The sequence below is a fragment of the Mixophyes fleayi genome, chromosome 5 (assembly GCF_038048845.1).
Source record: "Mixophyes fleayi isolate aMixFle1 chromosome 5, aMixFle1.hap1, whole genome shotgun sequence".
In the NCBI taxonomy this organism is placed as follows: Eukaryota; Metazoa; Chordata; class Amphibia; order Anura; family Limnodynastidae; genus Mixophyes; species Mixophyes fleayi.
In genome coordinates this window covers 220687820-220707568 of record NC_134406.1, presented here as the reverse complement: position 1 = coordinate 220707568, position 19749 = coordinate 220687820, and positions in this window count along the sequence as shown.

Here is a 19749-nt window from a genome sequence, read left to right as displayed (position 1 = left end):
ATGGGATGCTAAAGTACATGGTCAGGTAAAGTATAATCATCACAGAGCCTATGCTATAAGGTCTACAATAGTTTCCTGTTCATAGGAATTAAGAAATTCTACTCTGCCATTATGATTATGAACATCTGTTTTTGTTTACACTGGGTCACAGTGAATGTTAAGGTAGAAATTCAGTCCTTTCAAGTGTTCATTATACAGTAAGAGCTTTCTTACATTAAGAAGATATTCCCATGCTCATTCACAGCCCCTGCAGTAAAACCATTTCCACAATGACAAGCAGATACAGGATTAAAAATCTGCAGCCAGGGCTTGTGGGCAATGACCAGCTTTTCACCTGACTACTGCTTTAACTGACGTAACAATATAGCCATTCTACATGTTTAATTCCAAAAGTTATATAATATTGTTTAATTATTGTATAATATTGTTTAACACATGATACTCTATCTTGTATACCAAATTTAATGTCCACCAGGGTTATGTACTAACAGTGCTCAGAGGAGCGAACCTGCATTAAAACCAAAGCAAGCAGATATTTTCTTCATTGACCCTAGTCTGTGTCTGTCTGTGTGTGCGTCTCTCTGTCTGTCTGTGTGTGTGTGTGTGTGTGTGTGTGTGTGTGTGTGTGTGTGTTAGGGATTTTAGACTGTAAGCTCCAATGGGGCAGGGACTGATGTGAATGAGTTCTCTGTACAGTGCTGCGGAATTAGTGGCGCTATATAAATAAATGGTGATGATGATGATTTTCATTATCTAGCTTGTACTAGACAAATAAACGCCAATTACTGACCAATAAATCAAAAGGTTATTGTAACAAAAATTGTCTCATAGAAACAAAAGGTAAACTCTGAAAACAATACCATGGAAAAGATAAAACTTCTACACAGTGGACCCAGACATGCCCAGTGGGTATAGTGTCATGTCAATTTCACAAATTAAAAAGCAGACAGACATTACAGAGTATATAATGCAGCAGTTTTGACAAGGTGTAAGCTGCATAAAAAATGATTTTAGTTGCACTCACAGACATTACATAGTAGCAAGTGTAGGCGATAAGTAGCAGCTGAGTCAAGTCTGGGTCAAGTGTTGTCCAAGATATCTATCAACAACTCCCAAGTCAATTCATTAGTGGTGACTTCCTATTTATCTTCATAAATAGCATTTAACACAGATGAGCAAATAGTTCTTGTCCTTGAAACAACTTATGAGCACAATGCAACCTATTTGCCAAATGACTTGTCATTGGAAACCGTAAGGGTAACAGTAACTGTGCAGAGGATGTGATGGCTTTTGTTTATTTATTTATTTATCTAGTTTACTTATATATTTGTCTGCAAAAATATTTAAGCTAAGGACATTGCAATATAATACATAAAAGCTCTGTTGCTGTGAATTTAGAAATTTTAAGTAACAGAACACAACACGTTTAACTTTGAGCATAACTTAACTGCTAACCTGATGTACTATATCATAAGGGTTAAGGGTGTATAATATTAATTGAGTTTCTTGAATATACATGCCCTGATTTATCAAGGAACACAAAGTGAATGCAAGTTGCGTTTTAAAAAAAACAAAACAAAAAAACAACTGGGTGGAAATAGCACACATGTGCGCCCGTATTCAAGCGGATCTGATGAATGTTTCTAGTGGAATACGAGTGTAAGTACGCTCTGCTTATACGCCACTTGCCATATGCAGACAGACACAACATACTGCAGGATACGCACAGTGCATATGTATATATAAAGTACATTCAGAACACACAAATAAAAATATTAAATATTAACACCTGTTAATAACAGAATAGTCATTAATAAAATATTAAATATATTATAAATAAATATAATATTATATAAATATATAAATATAAAAAATATTTTAAAAAAATTGTGTATTTTTGTTTTCATTTTTTCTCCTTTGAAATACATAAATCAGGATGTTATTACAGCCTACTGTACATAAAATTAATTTTTACAGTTGTTTATCATTGTACACACATGTTTTGGCATACATAGGTGACTGTCATCGCTATGAATTGGCACATGCACCTGCCAAGTAGCTGGTGCAAATGATACAGCTAAAATTCACATATCTGAGAGATGCCCAGTGCTTGGATTATAGGGATGTGCAGGCATTCAACCTTGGCGCAGCCTTACTGTACATTGACTATGTGCATAAACCCATTCCTCTCCCTGAATAAAGTTATTATATCAGTTTCAGTGACTTGCTAGAGCCTACGTCTCTCTATGAGTAGAGAATAAATCTTATTTCTGATCTGTTGAATTATGGTCACTTAAAACGTCCATTTGGGTAAGAAAAAAAATTCTCTTTATTGACATTTCTCCTAACATGATTGGATTCTGGATGCAAATACAAATCTGTTAAGCTGTGATACGACTTTCAGCATTCACAACCGAAGCTAGGATTTTCAGGATCCCTTCTGCTGAGGATACAAGAAAGAAATGTCTTCACTGAAGAACATCAGATTTGCATGACTGGCGGTAACAAAATGGAGAATTTCAGTTGGTTTGAATTGTTTTGTGCCTGGAAACATATGTTTAATTCCATATAATAATTTATTCCTGTAAAAGAAAGGTCATACAGAACACAGTGGTGCACCCACACTAGCTCAAGAGAATTCCATTGGGTAAAATAAGGCGTGACTATCTAAGGGGAACAAGAGATTAAAAAAGGGTTTATGTCTTTGTGCACATAAATTTCCATTTGATTAATCTCCATCTGGAGATCTGACTGAACTCTAGATGGAGTGATAAATCTTGACCATTATTTGCTATAAATTTGGAAATGCTTTAAGAACTTAAAGAAATCCACCCTAAAGCTCTGACAGTCAGAATCGGATGTTCCGTGCAGCTATGCACAGCTGATTATTTCTATGGAGTTCAGTTTTGAGCACAATCACTTTCATACAACTCACACTCAATAAAGTAATCTAAAATCAAGGTTATTAAAGATAAAAACAACAATAAGTGTGTTAAACAGATAGGTTAAAAGAGTTGATTCTTCTTTCCCACCTAAAATGCATAATGAGTACGGGGGCACACCTGGCTGAAGAGGGTCTCCAGGATGGACCCACAACTGCTCAGCCCCATGACCAAGTCAGGATAAATATTAAGATACAGCTGGGGGGATCCAGACATTAATATATATTGTATTGACAAGTAAGGGTTCTTTTACATTATTCATTTATTTACACTTACATCATAATATCAAACTTATTTATAACATGTAACTTCTCTGACTGAGAGTTGCCATAATTATCACAGTATTGTAGGGGGGAAAAATTAAAAAAATATTCAAATAATTATGTTGAGAATAAACATATTACCTGGAGGGTTTCAGTGATGTCACAGTGGTGGTTGAGTTATAGTTCCAGTCAACATTACCAATTATACTTGCAACGCAAAGATCGTTTCTAATGTTCCCATTTATTTGCTGTAACCTGGTCTATATAAAAATAAATGTGCTACGCTTAGTATAAATTGAATATCAAGGGAAACATTGGTAGTGGGACATTGTCCCACGGTGGCTTAGTGGTCAGCACTTCTGCCTCATAGCACTGAGGTCATTAGTTCGATTCCCAACCATGGCCTTATCTGTGTGGAGTTTGTATGTTCTCCCTGTGTTTGCGTGGGTTTCCTCCGGGTGCTCTGGTTTCCTCCCACACTCCAAAAACATGCTGGTAGGTTAATTGGCTGCTATCAAATTGACCTTAGTCTGTGTGTCTGTGTGTGTGTGTGTGTGTGTGTGTGTGTGTGTGTTTGTGTGTGTGTGTGTGTGTGTGTGTGTATGTTAGGGAATTTAGACTGTAAGCTCCAATGGGGCAGGGACAGATGTGAGTGAGTTCTCTGTAAAGTGCTGCGGATTTAGTGGCGCTATATAAATAGCTGATTATGATGATGATGATTTTAATCAGTGTGCAATTAATCATGTTGAGAGGTATGTTGGCGAAAGTTATCAAGCCAAAGAGTTTCTCAGGAGTAGTAATGGGTGTCATAACAAGTACCACCTTTCTTTTCATGAGACCGATCTATCCAGATTCATTTACTGATATAAACCACCAGATCAAAAACACTTTAGTCTGAGTTAAAATTTGCACATCTTCAATATATATTGCTATTTCCAAAACATTGATGTATTGATGCACACACATGTGGGCACAGCATTGAGTCACAGGATGAAATAAATTTCTCATTGGTTAACAAATTGCAAATTTGCTACTGTGATTTTAAATGTTTGTTATTGTGTTAATTATTCCATGGTGACACCTGTTTACAGAACCTTCACTCATCTGATTTAAACATTTATTCAAGTAATTAACTGCAAACACAGCCGGTCTGGAAATTTATATAATGGGAGCTATTTTAGTTATGCACAAGAAAACATGCGTGCGTGTTATATTACTTGATAAGTATCTGAGAAAACATCACCAATTATAACAGCAGTATAATAGAAATGTTTTCATGCAATACCAGGCTACATCTGCTCTTTGTGTTGATTAAATGAAACCTCCTTATAGAGATTATTGGGCACAGGTGTATGTGAGAATCTCATTTCATTCACAGTCAGAATGCATTTCAATTTAGGTGAAACCCAAAACTAAATATGTATTTCCTAATTGTATTCTGTATATTACATTGTATTGTTAATGTTCATCTAATTTTTTAACAGTGTCCTGGTCTCTGCCAATTTAAATAATGAGAATGAGAAAAATGTGCAATGTTGTGCATCCATAGCCATATTTGTATTTGTAAAAAATCTATACACCATTATTGATATTGCAGGGGTTTGTGATGTAAGGTCTGATATTAAGATAAATGACTTTTTTCCACTTTTAATGTGACCTTGGAAGCAACAAAATTCAAGTGAAAAACAAATAGGCACGTATTGTCTGAAAAAGAAGTGCAAATAAGAAAACCTACAATATCGTGATTGCATAAGTGTGCACAACCTTTTATAATGGGGGTGTAGCTGTTTCCAGAGTTAACCAATCACATTCAAAATAATGTTCACAGGTCATTAGCGTACATCAGCAAGCAATGAAAGTGATTGTGATTGTGAGTCACTTTTACCTTTGCAGTTTGGCTGGGCCAAGATGCAAAATGAAGACTTAACCTCATGTGTCAATCTCCCATTGTCCCATAGATTGTAGGCTTGCGAGCAGGGCCTTCTCACCTCTTTGTCTGTTTTACCCAGTTTGTTTATTAGTTTACTATGTTTGTCCCCAATTGTAAAGCGCTACGGAATATGTTGGCGCTATATAAATAAATGATGATGATGATGATGATGATTAACCCCCTGTAGGATGTCTTTGCCGTTTTCTTGGTTGCATTGTATTGGTATAGCCAGTGTCTACAATAAGCTTTCAAAACATCTAGGGGATACATTGTTGAAATGTAGGAAAGGGGTATAAAAGAATGCCAAAGGTATTACATCCACCATGGTTTTCTTTGACTGATGAGTTGTGTTGTCTTTGTGTGAAGCATACCTTTTAGAATTAAAGCCAAAAAGTTTGATCAGCCCATAAAACATTTTTAAGCATGGTTTGGGGTGATTTAATGTTTTTATCCAAAATTTAGATGAGCTTGGATGTTTTTGTTTTTCTGAGAAATGGTTTTGCTGTAGCTGAGACATTTGCACAATACAGGAGATTATTGTCACATGAAGGGAGGGACCAGTTACTGCCAGAAAGTCCTGCCGCTTCTTTAATGTTGCTTTAGGCCTCTCGGTAGCCTCCCTGATTAGACCTCTACTTGTCCTGTCATCAACTGCGGAGGGACATCCTGATCTTGGCAATGTTCCTGTTATGTCCCATTTTCTCCCCTTATTGATGATGTCTCCACCGTGTTTCATGCTAGTATTACTCCGTTTTTGATAATATTCCTGTTATCATAAAATAATAATGAGCAGTAACAAACAACAAATGCTGACACACATTTCGCTGCTGTAGCTTCCTACAGGTATAAGTTTTATCAAAGATAGAGTAATACTAGTATGTTAATTAGCAACTTGCTCAATCCCAAATCAAGTTTTATTTAGGCAGTTAACAATTCACTCCCTGTCACGTTCGAATCCAAGAGGATACTATCCAAATAAGTAGCCTAATGAATCTTTATTTCTTTGGAAAACTAGCATAGATGCACTATATTAAAAAATCACCATTGATTATAGATGTTGAGGAGGTAGCGAGTTGCCTACCTATTAGGGGATATTTATAGGTGTAATAATTAGTCTAATTCTTAGACATAAGAGAGTTACATATGACAACATAGTATCCAATCTATATACCTCCAATTCCTGATTTATCTGCTATTATAAACAATAACAATAAGTTACACACATCAATTTTAATTCACTTTAGTCACTAATCACAAATTTTGCTGGTTTAAATTATATGTTCATAAAATGTATATTTTAATCATAAATATTCAAGATTATATGGAAATATGATAATTATATCCATTTGACTGTACCGTGCACCATCAGACAATCCAGTATTTCTCCTCTTTCTTTTCCTTTTTCAGTCGATTCATTATACTGGTAGGTGGCACCTCTAAAGTGAAGGAAGTGCAGTGGTTTAGATGATAGACCTACAAAATAATAAATAATAATTAATTACAACAGAGTATATGCAGTCTTAATTACTTTACTAGTACGACAGAACTCTTCTTTGTAGTTTGTAGACCTACAAATCCTAGCCAACCTGGGCTGCCATTAAAAGTTTGGGTATGCTGGTGCTTGTAGAACTACAAGCACCTGCATACCCATGGAAACAAGGGCATGCTGGCACTTAGATAACCACAAGTGCCACCATGCCCTGACATCCAGGGCTTGCTGAGCAATGTAGTGCCACATACTAAAATGTAAATAAACCACAACACCCTCATTATTACCACATTAATAAAAAATAAAATAAAAAAATAAAAACACAACTCCCTCGCTATAACCACATCTTTCCATTAAAAATAATAAAACCCCAAATACTTACCATCAGATGTCTTCATCTGTATAGGATCCAATCTTCTAAGCTTTCAATCCAATAAGACTTGTAACCATACCCAAAATAAACTATACTATTCCAAAGGTCCTGTAGCTGTCAAAAAAATAACCCCCAGGTTTTGTAGTAGTCCAAAAATAATAAAGCTCCCCAAAAATAGATTCCAAATGTCCATGAAATCTTCTTTTCTTCAGTCCAAAGGACCCTATATTATATTCAGAAGTCTATGTAAACTATCTTCTTTTCTTCAGTCCAAAAGACCACATATTGTATCCATAATATCTGTAGAAATCTTCTTTTCTTCAGTCCAAAGGACCCCAAAATAAATTCACTGGAACAGACTTGACAAAACAATAAACCAATAACAAACAACGGACTTTGTTCTTCTATGGAAGAGCATGCGACGCTGAATGAGAAAATGGGAAAAAAACAGATGCAAGGTCTATTTATACTGTAGGGGGTTTCAAATGATTTTGGGGTCCTTTGGATATGGACATTAAAACTGTTTAGAGGGGAGACTGCCATGCATTCTTTTACAAAAAAATCTATTTTTTAACACTTTAGAGAGCCGGCGGGTCTGCCAGCTGTAATGAGATACGGGCGAAATAAAAGGTTAGTTCCACAACTGTAGAGCTTACTACGGCTGTAGCTTTGTGCTCTCTAGTTTGGTATGCCCACACTGTACTGTTACTTAGACCACACACCAGGGCCATCTTAACAACATTATGGGCCCCCGGGCAAAGCAGTGCACCGGGGCCCCTAGATTTAGATATAGATATATAGATGTATACAGATATAGATATAGATATAGATATATAGAGATAGAGATAGATAGATGTACTTGCTCAGTGACCCTTGAAGGTTTTTTTGCAGGTTTTTTTCTTTTGCAGGATTATTTATTCTCATTAAGAGCTGTACCTATGGGGCCCCCGGGCACCTGCCCATCGTGCCCAATGGAAAAGATGGCCCTGCCACACACCCTAAGTCACAGTACAGTGACAATTCATTCACAAGCTAGCAGAGAGCTGTAGATTTAAAACAGAGATATAGTTGAAAGTGATGCTATTGTGGGAAATTAGGCCCATATAATAACTGACAACTACAGAACTACTATAGAAGCAACATAGTATATATAGAATGTATCCATTTAAAAAGAACCCATCATTAGATAAGAATTTTTGTTTCAAAAGTGCATACAACATTAACTCCATCATGCTAGAAATGTGTTTAATATATTATTCTTTTATTTAGTTATTATCTTTCTTTACTTTGTTGTATGTGCTAATCCTCTATGTACAACACTGCGGAACCCTTCTGGATGCTTGGAAAACAAAAAAGCTAATAATTCTGTCCCTCTTCTTTGCTGGAAGTCCCTAGTACCAAGGGCAATATATGATAATAAGAGGAAAGAGACGGATTACATTGACACACTAGAAGTGTAAAAAATAATCTCTCCTTGTCCCTGTACCTTTCAGGAAACTGAAAAGTGAATTACAATAGTCCCTCTATGTTTTAAACTCACACTAAGCTAAACACATATTTTTATGTGGTGATAACAGGTTCACCACAAACATAAGAAAGAATCTAGCAGTGGAATTCCCCGAATAAGTGTTTACATGTTAAGTCATCACAAGAGAGAATAACCACCATAACAGGTATGATTGTTCTTAGCGCCTCACACAGAGCACAGGATACTGATCTCCCTGCTGCCCGCATCCAGGAGACACGTCTAAGGCATTTAGTAACTTGTCACTGTAGTCCTGCACTCTATAGAGACTCCAGCAAATACATGCTGCTACAGGCAAGAAAGGAATTTGTTCTGTCTTTGTAATATGCTTCACCAGATTTCTTAAACCAAATCAACTAAAAAAAAAAAGAAAGGTAATCTTTAGAACCACACACATGGAGCGTGCAATTCAAGCTTTCAAAGATATTATTCATTTGCGTGTCCAACAGATACTTAGAATGTACTTGTAAAGGGAATCTTGAACAGCGCTGGCTACGATATCTGGTATCAAATACTAATGTGTCTGTTAGAGATCTTAAAAGACTGGTTGATTGGGCATGACAGGAACTCCAATATGAATGTGATATGCAGTACGTGTTTTAGATAGTGATTTAATGTGTTAGTTATGTTTTTCCAGGTGATGGTGGTTATGGGTTATAGACATGGTATTTGACAGCACTTAGTGACTCAATTGACCTCAGAATGAGTCCGAACATTTTGCACATTGTAGAATAATTTAAGATGCACAATTTAATTGCTAGAAAGCAATACAAGAATATATAAATTTACAACATTTTTAAGTTAAAGAAAAAGGGCCTGATTCATCAAGGCGACCATACTGAGCGCAATGTGTGCTTGTTTACAAATGCACGCCCGATTTCAACAAGGAACGGATCTGAAGATACGGCCACTGATGAATACAGGTATAGGAGTGTTCTACTACACAGGACACTGCAGGATACGTCCTATATGGAATATAAAGTCTCAAAAGAACACGCAGAAAAAATAAATAAAAATGAATGTCACCTGTTAATAATATAGGTATTAAAGACAAAATATTTAAAAATAAAAGAAAATGTTTTTTTCCTTTATTTTTTTTACTCATGAAATACATTTATTATCAATGATGTCACTGATATCTAATCTACATAAAATACATTTTTACAGTTGCTACTGATTGCATGCACCTGTTCTAGCATACATACACTGGTTGGGTACGAAATAATGATCCTCATTATTCCGACACTACTTACCACGTCGTGGAGGGACCGAAGGGCTCCTTCCCTGACCAGCTTCTAGGACGACTTCTGTGTATACCGACTGGAAGTGATGGCAATCCCTGAAGAAGTCAGTGCCAGCTGATGACGTCACCGATAACTGCGACGCAGTCATCGGTGCTGTGAAGGGGGCAATGTAAATATTACCCCCTTCATAGCATCAATGACAGAGTCGCGGTTATCGGTGACGTCATCAGTTGGCACTGGCTTCTTCAGGGATCGCCATCACTTCCAGTCGGTTTACACAGAAGTCGTCCTGGACGCTGGTCGGGGAAGGAGCCCTTCGATCTCTCCACATCGTGTTAAGTAGTGTCGGGGTAGTCAGCATATGCTGACTACCACCGACATACACAGCCGTCATCATTAGTAAGCGGCACTTAGACTAACCCTGTAGCTGGATCAAGGGATATGGCTGAAAAACTTATGGCTGAGAGATACCCAGAGCTTGGATCGGATGCGCTGTGCTTGCAGTTGGCACACCCTTGCTGTACATTGACTAAAGTCATACGCCACTTCCCCACCCCGTTCCCTCCCTAAATTCATAGGCGGTAGTAAGTGTCTTTTGCTTTAAAAGATGAATTGAACGTTGAGCGTTATGTGGTGTACTGTCCTGTTAGGGGCAGGTGCAGAGTGATTTTGAGGATGATACGCACAAAACTGCCATTTACGTCCCTTGATGAATAAGGCCCAAAAAGCTTAGAGGGATTATTGAACCATCAATATTTTACCATGAATATTTCAATATAATAAATAAGTAATTTTAATATATGTATAAACTCCTGTAAAAAGTATATAAAGAGTGAGTTCTGATGTAATTACGTTAGTTTTTATTGAAACTTGCGGATTATAAGCAATAAAGTACAGCCGCAATTGATTCATATATTAAAAGTCACCTTGGAGATCCTTAACCTGTATGAAACCTTTATATGGTTACAGAACCCCTTGGTGACATATAATATCCTTATAATTTCCAATATTCGGTACATTATCCCATATCTAAAACATGTCCATAATGAAGCAAGTTTTAGCTACAATTATCGGACTGACAGATTGCTGGGGTAAGACTGTTTGGGACAACGCAGTTTGCCTGTACAGCTTGCTGCAATTTTCATGTCCCACTCATCATCATCATTTAATTATATAGCGCCACCAAATTCCACTCATCTATACGTAGCTTGGATAGTACAGTCATGGCCAAAAGTTTTGAGAATGACACAAATATTGGTTTTCACACAGTTTGCTGCTTCAGTGTTTTTAGACCTTTTGTCATATGTTGCTATGGTATACTGAAGTAAAATTACAAGCATTTCATAAGTGTCAAAGGCTTTTATTCACAATTGCATTAAGTTTATGCAAAGAGTCAATAGTTGCAGTGTCGACCCTTCTTTTTGAAGACTTCTTCAATTCGCCCTGGCATGCTGTCAGTCCACTTCTGGGCCACATACTGACTGATGGCCTCCCATTCTTGCCTAATCAATGCTTGGAGTGTGTCAGAGTTTGTAGGTATTTGTTTGTCCACCACGCCTTGAAAATTGACCACAAGTTCTCAATGAGATTAAGGTCTGGGGAGTTTCCTGAACATGGCCCCCCAATTTCGATGTTTTGATCCCCGAGCCACTTAGTAATCACTTTTGTCTTATGGCAAGGTGCACCATCATGCTGGAAAAGGCATTGTTCGTCACCAAACTGTTCTTGGATGGTTAGGAGAAGTTGCTGTTGGAGGATGTTTTGGTAGCATTCTTTTTTCATGGCTGTGTTCTTAGGCAACATTGTGAGTGAGCCCACTCCCTTGGCTGAGAAGCATCCCCACACATGAATGGTCTCAGGATACTTTACTGTTGTCGTGACACAGGACTGATGGTAACGCTCACCTTTCCTTCTCTGGACAAGCGTTTTTCAGATGCCCCAAACAATCTGAAAGGGGATTCATCAGAAAAAATTACTTTAGCCCAGTCCTCTGCAGTCCAATCCCTGTACCTTTTGCAGAATATCAGTCTGTCCCTGATGTTTTTCCTGGAGAGAAGTGGCTTCTTTGCTGGCCTTCTTGACACCAGGCCATCCTCCAAAAGTCTTCGCCTCACTGTGCGTGCACAGATGCACTCACAGCTGCCTACTTCCATTCCTGAGGAAGCTCTGGACTGGTGGTGCCCTGATCCCACAGCTGAATCAACATTAGGTGCTGGCGCTTGCTGGACGTTCTTGGGCGCCCTGAAGCCTACTTTACAACTATTGAACCTCTCTCCTTGAAGTTCTGGATGATCCGATAAATGGTTGATTTAAGTGCAATCTTACTAGCAGCAATTTTGTGCAAAGCAATGATGACTGCACGTGCTTCCTTGCAGCTAACCATGGTTAACAGTGGAAGAACAATGATTTCAAGCACCACCCTCCTTTTAAAGCTTCCAGTCTGTTATTCTAATGCAATCAGCATGACAGAGTGATCTCCAGCCTTGTCCTCGTCAACACTCTCACGAGAGAATCACTGACCTGATGTCAGCTGGTCCTTTTGTGGCAGGGCTGAAATATAATAGTTTTATCTAATGAAGAGTCTGTTCCTAAAAGGGTAATAGGCAGGTGATATTTTCATTGTTTTCTCCATGCACATTTCCAGTTTGACCCACAGTCCTGTAAAAGCAGATGCATCCCCATTTTTCAGAGGCAGTTCCCATTTTGCACATTATAAATGCATTGCACATCAGTGTTTTTGCACTTTGGTAACTGTTAGTGATGCTTCTGTACAGCTTACTCCATGTGTTACCATAAACATACATTCTAACATTGCAACAACATTAGAAAACCCCTTAAAAAGGCACTGAGTAAAAACAATTGACCAAAGCTGCTGTTAAAAGAGACATCAAATCTCCTATTAAGTACAAATAGTACTAAACAAATAAACAGTGCTAAGGTCAACTAAAACAATTCTAAAAAGAAAATGTATCTAGTAAAAAACAAAATAAGAGAAAAATAATAAAGTAAAGTAATGTGTCTGTTAATATATCTAAAACAGTTTATAATTATTGTTACTAAAACCGCTGACAGGATTTGATGTAGGCTCTAGGAACGGCCTCCGTTTACTTGTCTGGCATCGGACAAATACATGCGTGGAAAGCAAGCGATGAACTCTGTGCAGGTATACATTGCTAATCTGTGCTCTGCATATGGATAATATCAGTGATGGCCTCCAACATTATTAGGGGCAGCACATTACCCTTAGGCTGGGTACACACTACAGAAATTTTTTCCCGATGCCATATCAGTAACGATTTTACCAACGACTGAAAAAAAAAGTCCCAATCAGCATGCCAATTCCTGTGTACACAATAAACATGTTCTAAAATATTTACCCTCAAATCTGTGCACTTATTATTATTATTATTATTATCCTTTACACTTCATATGTCATAACCATCTGCGGAAAAGATCATGGGGTATATTTACTAAACTGGAGGCTTGAAAAAGGGTAGATGTTGCTTATAGCAACCAATCAGATTCTGGCTGTCCTTTTGTAGAATGTACTAAGTAAATGATAACTAGAATCTGATTAATTGCTATAGGCAACATCACCACTTTTTCAAACCCGCAGTTTAGTAACGCTGTGGAGATCCTGATCATGAGTGCATACACACTGCAGAATTGGAATTCCATCAGTGAGCGAGATTTTTATTCAAATTTTCAGCAATTTTTTTGCAGGGGGCGGGGCTGCAGTGACGCAATAGAATCACCACGCCCCCTTTTACCCTCTGTCACAAGTCCTCTGCTCCAGGATCTCAGAGGTTTAATAAGTATGGCAAGTATGTACTGATGAGTCTGTTAGCAGTGTGAGTCATGCTGGGAAACACATGCAAAATAAAACACTTTGCTACTTTGCATGTCTCTTTAGAGCTATCTCAGAATGTTGTCTAAAAATGCTCTCACGTCATAAGAAAAGCGCACTGAATATCACTCAGGCATTGGGATCATTATTCCCCATGGCTTCACGCCTCTGCCGTTCTGATAAGCTGCAGCAGAAATGGCTCATGGCTTACACTGCCAGTCATCTGAGCAGCAGAGGAGTGCTGACACCGGGGACAAAACTGTAACTTTTGTCGCATTTATTTAAATACAGAACGTGGAAGAAGTATTTAAAGAAATCACTCTTCTGAACGAGCCCTTATGCTTCAGCCAATTATGCAAGAAAAGAAAGCCAGGGCAATTACCAGGCCTGGCAGGCAGAAGGAATTCTACATCAGTACTGCAATCATTTATCTTCTACTTACGATGTAAAAGTCTGTAACTTCCAAACAAATTTGGAATTTCAGCAAATTGCACCACAGTCAACTACCCCAATATAATCACTTTGTTTAATGTACTTGTTTATTTACTGTTTCCAAGCAAAGGTGATTATGATCAATTTAGATACACAGCTGAAACAGGCGCACTTGATAGCCAACTGCAGAGATAATTAATGTTGTCAACATTGTTATCAAAGGACAGTCCAGCCTGTGTCTTCTTATACACAAACCATGTCAGCAGATCCCTCTTTTAAGTTAGGTAATTCTCAATGTGGGCTCACTAATGATAAAAAAAACACTTACACATTTTTTAAATTCTTTAAAAGAATAATATTTTTAATCATCTTATAAAAAACCTAATATTTCTAACAGAAACATTTACACAGTTGCACGCAAAAACCTTTACTGAAATAAAATGGTAACATGCTGTTTACATAGCTATTATATTGGGTATTATGATCATCACCATTTATTTATATAGCGCCACTGATTCCGCAGCGCTGTACAGAGAACTCACTCACATCAGTCCCTGCCCCATTGGAGCTTATAGTCTAAATTCCCTAACACGCACAGACAGACAGAGACTAGGGTCAATTTTGATAGCAGCCAATTAACCTACAAGTATATTTTTGGAGTGTTGTAGGAAACCGGAGCACCGGGAGGAAACCCACACAAATACAGGGAGAACATACAAACTCCACACAGATAAGGCCATGGTCGGGAATTGAACTCATGCCCCTAGCGCTGTGAGGCAGAAGTACTAACCACTAAGCCACTGTGTTGTGAATAGTTTTAACAAACATCTCTAAGCGGAGATTTAGATCAGCACGATGTGTCCCCTGAACAGTCCATGGAAACACACTGCAGTGACGTTGGGGCTGAAATCTCCGCTCATTTTTCCTCACATCACTATGGGTCAGATAAAGTAAGCGGAGATTCCTTACTGTAACAGCCAGCCATGTGCACAGCCAGACATTGCAGTAATCTCTGGTGGCAATTGAATTCCCCCATTATTGTGTACAATGTGATTTTTTTTTACACATACACAATGGTAGAGTCAGTGTAATGAGTTACCTTCAATGCTCAGGACCATTAATTATACATTTTACTATGGCATCGTTTGTGGAGAGTTACTTCCTAGAAATAAAGGGCCAAGTACAAGATGGGATGCAGGTGGCTGGTACAGCAAGAGAACAGCATCATGGGAAGTTTACACATGGCGCTCGGGACACCCAGGACAGAATCACATGACTACTATTAAAATGGAAATTTCTGTTGCAGCACAAATCTCATACAACTACATCTTAACAGCCATGCATTTTGGCTATATGATTGATTTGTTTGGGGTAATTACAATTTTGTTTTCTAAAAAGGAATAATAATTGGCATCAGTTCACAAGTTTAGTTAACGCAGAGAAAGATTTCCTTGTCTTTTCAGAAGAGTCAAAACAGCAATTTTATTATTACTGACATATCTGTGAGAGGGCCACTGTCATGTCACAACAAGTTAGGGTAAACAATTAAAACAAAGTTGAGAAAACATGTAATCTTGGCAGTCTTATCCATTGATTGTTATGAGAAATTACACTGCTGCTTTCAAATCTATCCTGTGTGCCACAATTCATTTCATGCCAATAACACATACATTTTACTATTTTGTGTCTTAGTTTTCCTTCAGTTGAAGTGGAAATGTATTAAAAAATGTTTGCCATAATTGGCATAATTACATTTAATAGTATGTGGTATTTCTTCAATGGCTACATTAACATATATAGCAATATTTTGACAGATATTAACATCTAAGTATATACAGCTAAAGTAAGCTGCCATTTTGTTTTACTGCAGACATCAAACAAAGAACCTTGTTCATTTTGAACTACTGTACAGACAAGAAAATAATTACTGCTTCATCTACTTGTATCTTGTGATAGCATTTCATGCACCATATCTAAAAGCCGTTCTATTTACCTTATAATACTTTACAGATGACAAATAACATCACCTCCAATCCAAACAAAATGGCTTCCTCACTCACCAGCAATGTTATTTTGTAATTTGGTACCTACATTTTATATCTATCCCCACCAAAAATAAACAAAATAAACATGACATATTTATTATGACACAATTAATATTGTTCCCCCCATGTTTGCCTGGGTTTCATCCCACAACCCACAAACATACTGTTACGCTACCTGGTTTTACAAAATGTGTGTGTGTGTCAATATATATATTGTATTTATGCTGTAAATAGCGTAGTGCACTTTCTTTTCACTATATGTATCATTTTCTAATGTCTATGCCAAAGTAGTTGATAATATGAGGTTGCATAATATAGCATATGAAAACATTTCTAAGCTATATATATATATATAGCTATTACTGGGATATTTCACTCCCAGTGCCACCTGTTCACCAGAGAATTTTGAAACTGAGTGGGACAGAGCAGGTGTGTAGTATGAAACTGATTGGACAAGCCATGGCAGTTGTCCAATCGGCTTTCTTCTACACCCTGGTTCTCAAGGCCCTGATAACATTCTTGGTAGAGACCCCTTATTGTACTGGTTGGACGTTCATGGATGTATGTATAATCTGAAGACTGGACCAATCCTTCAGTAACAAACATTTAATTTGGATACAAAAAGTGTATTGAGATGGAATAAAAATGTTACAACAGCTACAGTAAAGGGAAATAGTTATTTTAATACATAGGGCACATACAGTTTTATAATGGAGAGTCTTACTTTCTTTTAAATATATTTCCTGTTAAGTAATGAACACTAATGGCACTGAAGAAACAGGTTCAAAATGTTTGATTTTACCTGTCACAGATCTGAAAGGAACGCAAGGTGCTCTGCACTTCATGTCAGTAAAGTAAGTCCGTGTCTGGACTTGATTCCATACCTGTTTTCATTTCTTCACATACTTTTGGTCACCCATTACGGCATTCTAGGAGTTACTTTCTGCATGCAGGGCATTGATTGGACAAGTAAGTGGAAACAAAGCATTCTCAGAAAGATACCAGCCTGGGGCCAATATAATTACAAGTCCTTGCACTGCTTGAAGTTGCTCAGCTGACATGTCTGAACTGTGCAAAGACCTTCAAGTGAACTATTATACAAAGCTGAATGCATCACATGGCTTCAAGCAGCTGCTAAATATCATGGTAAATAAGTCTGTTAGATGATAAGTCACCCACCTACCCACATAGACAAAAGTGTTAAAAGAAAAAAAAAACCTCTACAGACTGAGACAAGTAGGAGAGGAACAGATCAAGGTGTTGAGGATGCTTTGTAATCATCAACCATAAATATTGTCACTATAATAATGCAGGCATTCCACAGAAAGCCTGTGTACCATTAGTGCACAATACAAATCCCACGACAGCAGAGCTATGTCAACCAGCAGCAGCACCAATTATGCTGGTAATAAGGATATGTATTGATGGACAATTATAGGGACACAACCTGAATTGAAAAATGAATATATCACAAGATGTAACATGCAAACCTTGTGCTTGATAAGTCTCACTAAGTTCCATCAAAATTATTGCAGTACTGATGAATGAGAAATATTAAAAGATAGATTATATGCCTTCCAGCATACAACTATACGCTGAATTAAAACACATTTGGCTGCAAAATAACTATTGTCATTTTTTTTCCCATTCAAACTATATCAACTTGATAAAAAGGCTGAACAGCAATTCAGGGGTTTACTTTTACTCAAATGCATGTCAGTGATTATCATAGCTATTAATTTTGGTGTAAAATAACATTTTAGTGATCAAGGGCCTGATTCATTAAGGATCTTAACTTAAGAAACTTCTTATTTCAGTCTCCTGGACAAAACCATATTACAATGCAAGGGGTGCAAATTAGTATTCTGTTTTGCACATAAGTTAAATACTGTCTGTTTTTTCATGTAGCACACAAATATCAACTTTAAATGTCAGTGTACAAATAAGCTGTCAAGTATTTGTGTGCTACATGAAAAAACAGTCAGTATTTAACTTATGTAGAAAACAGAATACTAATTTGCACCCCTTGCATTGTAACATGGTTTTGTCCAGGAGACTGAAATAAGAAGTTTCTTAAGCCAAGATCCTTAATGAATCAGGCCCCAAGTTCTGATATCAGAACTTGTTGATTATCAAGTTATTTAGCAGGTTACTTAGTATGTTATCTCCATCCTGGTGTGAGGCATACTGACAGGTGCAAGGTGTGCTTGTCAACAATAAAATACAATATAAGCTAACTGATTCCATTGGAAAAATAACGTAGTGTCCAAATTATCAAAGAAAATGGGAAAATATTAATCTGTCTTTACAAAGCCATATTTTTAAAGTAAGTATAGACATAGAACTACACTTGTTTTATCCGGCAAGTGAACATTTATTTGTTATTTGGAACAGCTGTGTTTCTGTATTAGTGACTGTGGATCCAAATCCTTCTTCTATTTTTCCTTCTATGTCAATGTCTACTAAGAAGCTCCTACATGTATAAATGCATGAGCAAATGTCAGAATTGAAATCGGTGTCAAAATTGAAGTTATGTAATGTATTTTCAGTAAATTGTATATACTCTCATGTCCCATCTAGTTCCATTCCACTTTCTGTCTTGCCTACTATTTCTTCTTGCAGTCAGTTAGTCAGTTAGTCAGTTAGTCAGTTAGTCAGTATGCTTTTTTGTTAGCTTCCGGAGGAGTCGCACAATGATTCTCTATGTGGGATGCAATAACTGTGTGTTTCCTCAGGCAGTCAGCAAATAGCATATCATAGACTGCCTGCAGGAGGAGAGATCGGGTAAATGACCCAGTGTACATTCTGTTTCATCTGTCTTGTTAGTCACCAGCAGAGACAGCTGATATTGAATCTGTGACTCTTCAAAGTCTTTCATGGAGAAATAAATAAAAATATAATTACAAATTCAAAAAAGTTAAATAAAACAAAATAAAAAAATTGGAAATGGAAGGTGTCTATACACAGTACAAACAGTAAGCAACACTGGTACAAGAAGTATAGAGGTCCCTAACCAGGGGAGGGCTGGCAAATTTTAGCCCGGGGAGCAAGACTCAACTCACCAGCCTATTAGGAACATTTTAAAGGAAAAATATGCAGGTGGCCCAGTGACCCAGCCCAAGGTGGCCACTATGGGACTGGCCCAGGGGGCAAATTACTTCAACTTTTTCAGGAAAACACAAATTGAGTCACCCAGCAGCCATATTTATTTTTATTTTCTAATGTGTAATATTTTAGGCTGACTCTAACAATGTTACATTTACAGTGCAATTATTTACATAGTAATGTATAACTTATATTACTTCACTATGCACAACAAGCAACAGGTGTAACTTGAGTAAATTTTAGCTTACAGAGAAAGGTAGATGACTCATGGAAATGCTTTCCAATTTATGCAGTAATACAAATAGATTATTATGATCCATATTACTCTGCCTCTTGGTATTAGTCCATATGAATCCTGCCATATTACTTGCTTTTACTAGCTCTGTAGAGGGGATCTAGTGGCCACATTATCACTGAAGTAGGTGGAATGTTGGCTTGAGGTTGCCTAGCAATAAGATTTTGACTGAAGCATCACAAAGGTATGACATGCCATACAATTCATACATCAATTTGTTAAGTATTCCTCAGTACTATTATAATTAAATGTTGTGGAT